The sequence below is a fragment of the Pseudophryne corroboree genome, chromosome 4 (genome assembly GCF_028390025.1).
Source record: "Pseudophryne corroboree isolate aPseCor3 chromosome 4, aPseCor3.hap2, whole genome shotgun sequence".
Taxonomy (NCBI): domain Eukaryota; kingdom Metazoa; phylum Chordata; class Amphibia; order Anura; family Myobatrachidae; genus Pseudophryne; species Pseudophryne corroboree.
The window spans coordinates 17,130,573-17,138,509 of record NC_086447.1 but is presented as its reverse complement, the minus strand read 5'-3'; positions in this window follow the sequence as shown (position 1 = coordinate 17,138,509).

Here is a 7,937-nt window from a genome sequence, read left to right as displayed (position 1 = left end):
TGCCCTGCACATACGGCTCATGGGGGTCATTCTGACCCGATCGCTGCTGCTGACCAGCCGCTTCGGGCCGTGTAGTAATGAGTAGCTCCCGGCCAGCACGCTAAAGCTGCGCTGGCCGGGAGCTACTCCTGAAGTACAAAAGCATCGCCGCTGTGCAATACTTTTGCACTTCTGCAGGGGGGGAGGGGGCGTAACTGACCTGCGGGGCGGACTGGCCCTGTGCTGGGCATCCCCCGCATGTCTTTGTTCCTGATCGTAGCCCTGCAAAATTTTGCAGGGCTACGATCAACTCGGAATGACCCCCCCATAGCTGCAATTTTGTTAGAAGATGGGCAAAACCATGGGGGTCATGCAGGCCTGATTGCACGCTAGGTTGTTTTGTTGAGCTGCGATCAGGACATAACTGCGCATGTGTGTGCCCCGCAATACGCAGGTGCGTCGCACAGGTACAAAGTGGATCGTTGCTGAGCAATGGATTTAATGAAGAATCCATTCGCACAGACAATCGCAAGGAGATTGACTGGAAGAAAACATTTGTGGATGTCAACTGACCGTTTTCTGGGAGTGTTTGGAAAAACGCAGGTGTGTCTATGCGTTTGCAGGGTGGGTGTCTGATGTAAATTCGGGGCATACACTTTAGCCTGTTCGTGTCCGGAATTGACGTCAGACACCTGCCCTGCAAACGCTTGGACACGCCTGCGTTTTTCCAAACACTCCAAGAAAGCGTTCAGTTGCCACCCACAAATGCCCTCTTCCTATCAATCTCCTTGCGATCTGCTGTGCGAATCGATTCTTCGTTAAATCCATTGCTCAGCAATGATCCGCTTTGTACCCGTACGACGCACATGCGCATTGAGGTGCGTACGCATGTGCAGTTTCGACCTGATCGCAATGCTGCAAAACAACCTAGCGTGCGATCATTTCGGAATGACCCCCATGATTTTGCCCATTTGCAAATAAAATGCTGCTAGAATCAGGTCTGAACTACTCCCTCTAGAATCTCTTTATCAGACTTTCTGCTTGCTCAGTTTCTGAAAATGCCACCTGCTGTCTGAAAAGTGGTACTTGCCGTGTATATCTTAAGAGGAAAGCTTATCTCGTGCCATGAACGGCAGGCCATGATAGTTTTTTCAGAAAGGTAATAGTGGACACATCTGTAATTGACCTTGTGATCAAATTTTGGTGATATTTAAGTAGACAAGTCAAAATTTCAAACCACCTTTTATGGTGTAGGGTACCTGGCCTTCTCTGATGCAATCAGAGTCATATTTGATTAAGTCATTTTATAAAAAACAGGAAGCACAATTTAGCATTGGGGTTGCAGAGAAAAAAAATTATGCAGGCAGAGAAATCCAATTGAGTGATTAATCAGCTCTCCATTTTATGGCTTTATTTTTATGCTAACACATTTGCTCTCTGAAAAGTGTCCACAAAGCCAAGTCTCTGATTAACACCTTTGTAGGAATGGTTTTTCACCTATTACTGATTAAAACTTGCTTCATTGGAAAGGCAGCAAGATGCATCCTCATTACAATGTCCACTGAAATAATACAGGTTGACACCAGGAAACATAAACCTCACTGCATCCTTGCTGCTTTCTCAAGTGGGAATCTGTTTAATGTGAAAACCAGGTGATATCTAATCAGCACACAGGTAAGAAGTTAAGAAAATCTTTCTTTAAGGGTGAAGATGTTTCTCACAAAATCGTTGCCCCAATGCATCATTGAAATTCAAGCTGGAAAGATGATTTTGAAATATCAATTGTACATTTTGCATTGCTCTTCTGGTGACAATGTAGCTTGTTTTTGTCAATTACCATTTCAGTAATAGGGTAAAGAAAATTAAGTGGATTTCTGAAAGAAAACAATGCTGTCAATATACTATTAAAACAAATTAAAATGTTAAAAGTTATTGTACTTTAAGTAAAAATAAAAGAGTCAAAATATCAATTCCAGTTTTGGAAGAATTTAATTAACCAAAAAATAAGTGCACATAGCAGAGGATGGTTTCGATCCACCGACCTCTGGGTTATGGGCCCAGCACGCTTCCGCTGCGCCACTCTGCTGCTCATGTAAGTGCCAGAGATCCTGAAGTACTCACTCATCATGTGAAAGTACCAATGTGTTTCTTCGTTGGTCAATGGAAGAAAAATCTTGCAAAACTCTCCAGATTATTGCCTTTTTAACCTTTTTCTAGGAAACTTTCTAGATAAATGCTTTTTAGCCTTTGTCAGCACATGCTTTTGCAAGCTGTCTCTGTGGCGCAATCGGTTAGCGCATTCGGCTGTTAACCGAAAGGTTGGTGGTTCAATCACACCCAGGGACGTAATTGACCTTGTGATCAAATTTTGGTGATCTTTAAGTAGACAAGTCAAAATTTCAAACCACCTCTTATAGTGTAGGGTATCTGGCCTTCTCTGATGCAATCAGAGTCAGATTTGATTAAGTCATTTTATAAAAAACAGGAAGCACAATTTAGCATGGGGTTGCAGAGAAAAAAAAATATGCAGGCAGAGAAATCCAATTGAGTGATTAATAAGCTCTCCATTTTATGGCTTTATTTTTATGCTAACACATTTGCTCTCTGAAAAGTGTCCACAAAGCCAAGTCTCTGATTAACACCTTTGTTGGAATGTTTTTTCACCTATTACTGATTAAAACTTGCTTCATTGGAAAGGCAGCAAGATGCATCCTCATTACAATGTCCACTGAAATAATACAGGTTGACACCAGGAAACATAAACCTCACTGCATCCTTGCTGCTTTCTCAAGTGGGAATCTGTTTAATGTGAAAACCAGGTGATATCTAATCAGCACACAGGTAAGAAGTTAATAAAATCTTTCTTTAAGGGTGAAGATGTTTCTCACAAAATCGTTGCCCCAATGCATCATTGAAATTCAAGCTGGAAAGATGATTTTGAAATATCAATTGTACATTTTGCATTGCTCTTCTGGTGACAATGTAGCTTGTTTTTGTCAATTACCATTTCAGTAATAGGGTAAAGAAAATTAAGTGGATTTCTGAAAGAAAACAATGCTGTCAATATACTATTAAAACAAATTAAAATGTTAAAAGTTATTGTACTTTAAGTAAAAATAAAAGAGTCAAAATATCAATTCCAGTTTTGGAAGAATTTAATTAACAAAAAAATAAGTGCACATAGCAGAGGATGGTTTCGATCCACCGACCTCTGGGTTATGGGCCCAGCACGCTTCCGCTGCGCCACTCTGCTGCTCACATAAGTGTCAGAGATCCTGAAGTACTCACTCATCATGTGAAAGTACCAATGTGTTTCTTCGTTGGTCAATGGAAGAAAAATCTTGCAAAACTCTCCAGATTATTGCCTTTTTAACCTTTTTCTAGGAAACGTTCTAGATGAATGCTTTTTAGCCTTTGTCAGTAGAAGCTTTTGCAAGCTGTCTCTGTGGTGCAATCGGCTAGCGCATTCGGCTGTTAACCGAAAGGTTGGTGGTTCAATCCCACCCAGGGACGTAATTGACCCTGTGATCAAATTTTGGTGATCTTTAAGTAGACAAGTCAAAATTTCAAACCACCTTTTATGGTGTAGGGTACCTGGCCTTCTCTGATGCAATCAGAGTCAGATTTGATTAAGTCATTTTATAAAAAACAGGAAGCACAATTTAGCATTGGGGTTGCAGAGAAAAAAAATTATGCAGGCAGAGAAATCCAATTGAGTGATTAATCAGCTCTCCATTTTATGGCTTTATTTTTATGCTAATTCATTTGCTCTCTGAAAAGTGTCCACAAAGCCAAGTCTCTGATTAACACCTTTGTAGGAATGGTTTTTCACCTATTACTGATTAAAACTTGCTTCATTGGAAAGGCAGCAAGATGCATCCTCATTACAATGTCCACTGAAATAATACAGGTTGACACCAGGAAACATAAACCTCACTGCATCCTTGCTGCTTTCTCAAGTGGGAATCTGTTTAATGTGAAAACCAGGTGATATCTAATCAGCACACAGGTAAGAAGTTAAGAAAATCTTTCTTTAAGGGTGAAGATGTTTCTCACAAAATCGTTGCCCCAATGCATCATTGAAATTCAAGCTGGAAAGATGATTTTGAAATATCAATTGTACATTTTGCATTGCTCTTCTGGTGACAATGTAGCTTGTTTTTGTCAATTACCATTTCAGTAATAGGGTAAAGAAAATTAAGTGGATTTCTGAAAGAAAACAATGCTGTCAATATACTATTAAAACAAATTAAAATGTTAAAAGTTATTGTACTTTAAGTAAAAATAAAAGAGTCAAAATATCAATTCCAGTTTTGGAAGAATTTAATTAACCAAAAAATAAGTGCACATAGCAGAGGATGGTTTCGATCCACCGACCTCTGGGTTATGGGCCCAGCACGCTTCCGCTGCGCCACTCTGCTGCTCATGTAAGTGTCAGAGATCCTGAAGTACTCACTCATCATGTGAAAGTACCAATGTGTTTCTTCGTTGGTCAATGGAAGAAAAATCTTGCAAAACTCTCCAGATTATTGCCTTTTTAACCTTTTTCTAGGAAACTTTCTAGATGAATGCTTTTTAGCCTTTGTCAGTAGATGCTTTTGCAAGCTGTCTCTGTGGTGCAATCGGTTAGCGCATTCGGCTGTTAACCGAAAGGTTGGTGGTTCAATCCCACCGAGGGACGTAATTGACCTTGTGATCAAATTTTGCTGATCTTTAAGTAGACAAGTCAAAATTTCAAACCACCTTTTATGGTGTAGGGTACCTGGCCTTCTCTGATGCAATCAGAGTCATATTTGATTAAGTCATTTTATAAAAAACAGGAAGCACAATTTAGCATTGGGGTTGCAGAGAAAAAAAATTATGCAGGCAAAGAAATCCAATTGAGTGATTAATCAGCTCTCCATTTTATGGCTTTATTTTTATGCTAACACATTTGCTCTCTGAAAAGTGTCCACAAAGCCAAGTCTCTGATTAACACCTTTGTAGGAATGGTTTTTCACCTATTACTGATTAAAACTTGCTTCATTGGAAAGGCAGCAAGATGCATCCTCATTACAATGTCCACTGAAATAATACAGGTTGACACCAGGAAACATAAACCTCACTGCATCCTTGCTGCTTTCTCAAGTGGGAATCTGTTTAATGTGAAAACCAGGTGATATCTAATCAGCACACAGGTAAGAAGTTAATAAAATCTTTCTTTAAGGGTGAAGATGTTTCTCACAAAACCGTTGCCCCAATGCATCATTGAAATTCAAGCTGGAAAGATGATTTTGAAATATCAATTGTACATTTTGCATTGCTCTTCTGGTGACAATGTAGCTTGTTTTTGTCAATTACCATTTCAGTAATAGGGTAAAGAAAATTAAGTGGATTTCTGAAAGAAAACAATGCTATCAATATACTATTAAAACAAATTAAAATGTTAAAAGTTATTGTACTTTAAGTAAAAATAAAAGAGTCAAAATATCAATTCCAGTTTTGGAAGAATTTAATTAACAAAAAAATAAGTGCACATAGCAGAGGATGGTTTCGATCCACCGACCTCTGGGTTATGGGCCCAGCACGCTTCCGCTGCGCCACTCTGCTGCTCATGTAAGTGCCAGAGATCCTGAAGTACTCACTCATCATGTGAAAGTACCAATGTGTTTCTTCGTTGGTCAATGGAAGAAAAATCTTGCAAAACTCTCCAGATTATTGCCTTTTTAACCTTTTTCTAGGAAACTTTCTAGATGAATGCTTTTTAGTCTTTGTCAGCACATGCTTTTGCAAGCTGTCTCTGTGGCGCAATCGGTTAGCGCATTTGGCTGTTAACCGAAAGGTTGGTGGTTCAATCACACCCAGGGACGTAATTGACCTTGTGATCAAATTTTGGTGATCTTTAAGTAGACAAGTCAAAATTTCAAACCACCTCTTATAGTGTAGGGTACCTGGCCTTCTCTGATGCAGTCAGATTTGATTAAGTCATTTTATAAAAAACAGGAAGCACAATTTAGCATGGGGTTGCAGAGAAAAAAAATTATGCAGGCAGAGAAATCCAATTGAGTGATTAATCAGCTCTCCATTTTATGGCTTTATTTTTATGCTAACACATTTGCTCTCTGAAAAGTGTCCACAAAGCCAAGTCTCTGATTAACACCTTTGTAGGAATGGTTTTTCACCTATTACTGATTAAAACTTGCTTCATTGGAAAGGCAGCAAGATGCATCCTCATTACAATGTCCACTGAAATAATACAGGTTGACACCAGGAAACATAAACCTCACTGCATCCTTGCTGCTTTCTCAAGTGGGAATCTGTTTAATGTGAAAACCAGGTGATATCTAATCAGCACACAGGTAAGAAGTTAAGAAAATCTTTCTTTAAGGGTGAAGATGTTTCTCACAAAATCGTTGCCCCAATGCATCATTGAAATTCAAGCTGGAAAGATGATTTTGAAATATCAATTGTACATTTTGCATTGCTCTTCTGGTGACAATGTAGCTTGTTTTTGTCAATTACCATTTCAGTAATAGGGTAAAGAAAATTAAGTGGATTTCTGAAAGAAAACAATGCTGTCAATATACTATTAAAACAAATTAAAATGTTAAAAGTTATTGTACTTTAAGTAAAAATAAAAGAGTCAAAATATCAATTCCAGTTTTGGAAGAATTTAATTAACAAAAAAATAAGTGCACATAGCAAAGGATGGTTTCGATCCACCGACCTCTGGGTTATGGGCCCAGCACGCTTCCGCTGCGCCACTCTGCTGCCCACGTAAGTGTCAGAGATCCTGAAGTACTCACTCATCATGTGAAAGTACCAATGTGTTTCTTCGTTGGTCAATGGAAGAAAAATCTTGCAAAACTCTCCAGATTATTGCCTTTTTAAACTTTTTCTAGGAAACTTTCTAGATGAATGCTTTTTAGCCTTTGTTAGTACATGCTTTTGCAAGTTGTCTCTGTGGTGCAATCGGTTAGCGCATTCGGCTGTTAACCGAAAGGCTGGTGTTTCAATACCACCCAGGGACGTAATTGACCTTGTGATCAAATTTTGCTGATCTTTAAGTAGACAAGTCAAAATTTCAAACCACCTCTTATAGTGTAGGGTACCTGGCCTTCTCTGATGCAATCAGAGTCAGATTTGATTAAGTCATTTTATAAAAAACAGGAAGCACAATTTAGCATGGGGTTGCAGAGAAAAAAAAATATGCAGGCAGAGAAATCCAATTGAGTGATTAATCAGCTCTCCATTTGATGGCTTTATTTTTATGCTAACACATTTGCTCTCTGAAAAGTGTCCACAAAGGCAAGTCTCTGATTAACAGCTTTGTAGGAATGGTTTTTCACCTATTACTGATTAAAACTTGCTTCATTGGAAAGGCAGCAAGATGCATCCTCATTACAATGTCCACTGAAATAATACAGTTTGACACCAGGAAACATAAACCTCACTGCATCCTTGCTGCTTTCTCAAGTGGGAATCTGTTTAATGTGAAAACCAGGTGATATCTAATCAGCACACAGGTAAGAAGTTAAGAAAATCTTTCTTTAAGGGTGAAGATGTTTCTCACAAAATCGTTGCCCCAATGCATCATTGAAATTCAAGCTGTAAAGATGATTTTGAAATATCAATTGTACATTTTGCATTGCTCTTCTGGTGACAATGTAGCTTGTTTTTGTCAATTACCATTTCAGTAATAGGGTAAAGAAAATTAAGTGGATTTCTGAAAGAAAACAATGCTGTCAATATACTATTAAAAAAAATTAAAATGTTAAAAGTTATTGTACTTTAAGTAAAAATAAAATAGTCAAAATATCAATTCCAGTTTTGGAAAAATTTAATTAACAAAAAAATAAGTGCACACAGCAGAGGATGGTTTCGATCCACCAGCCTCTGGGTTATGGGCCCAGCACGCTTCCGCTGCGCCACTCTGCTGCTCATGTAAGTGTCAGAGATCCTGAAGTACTCACTCATCA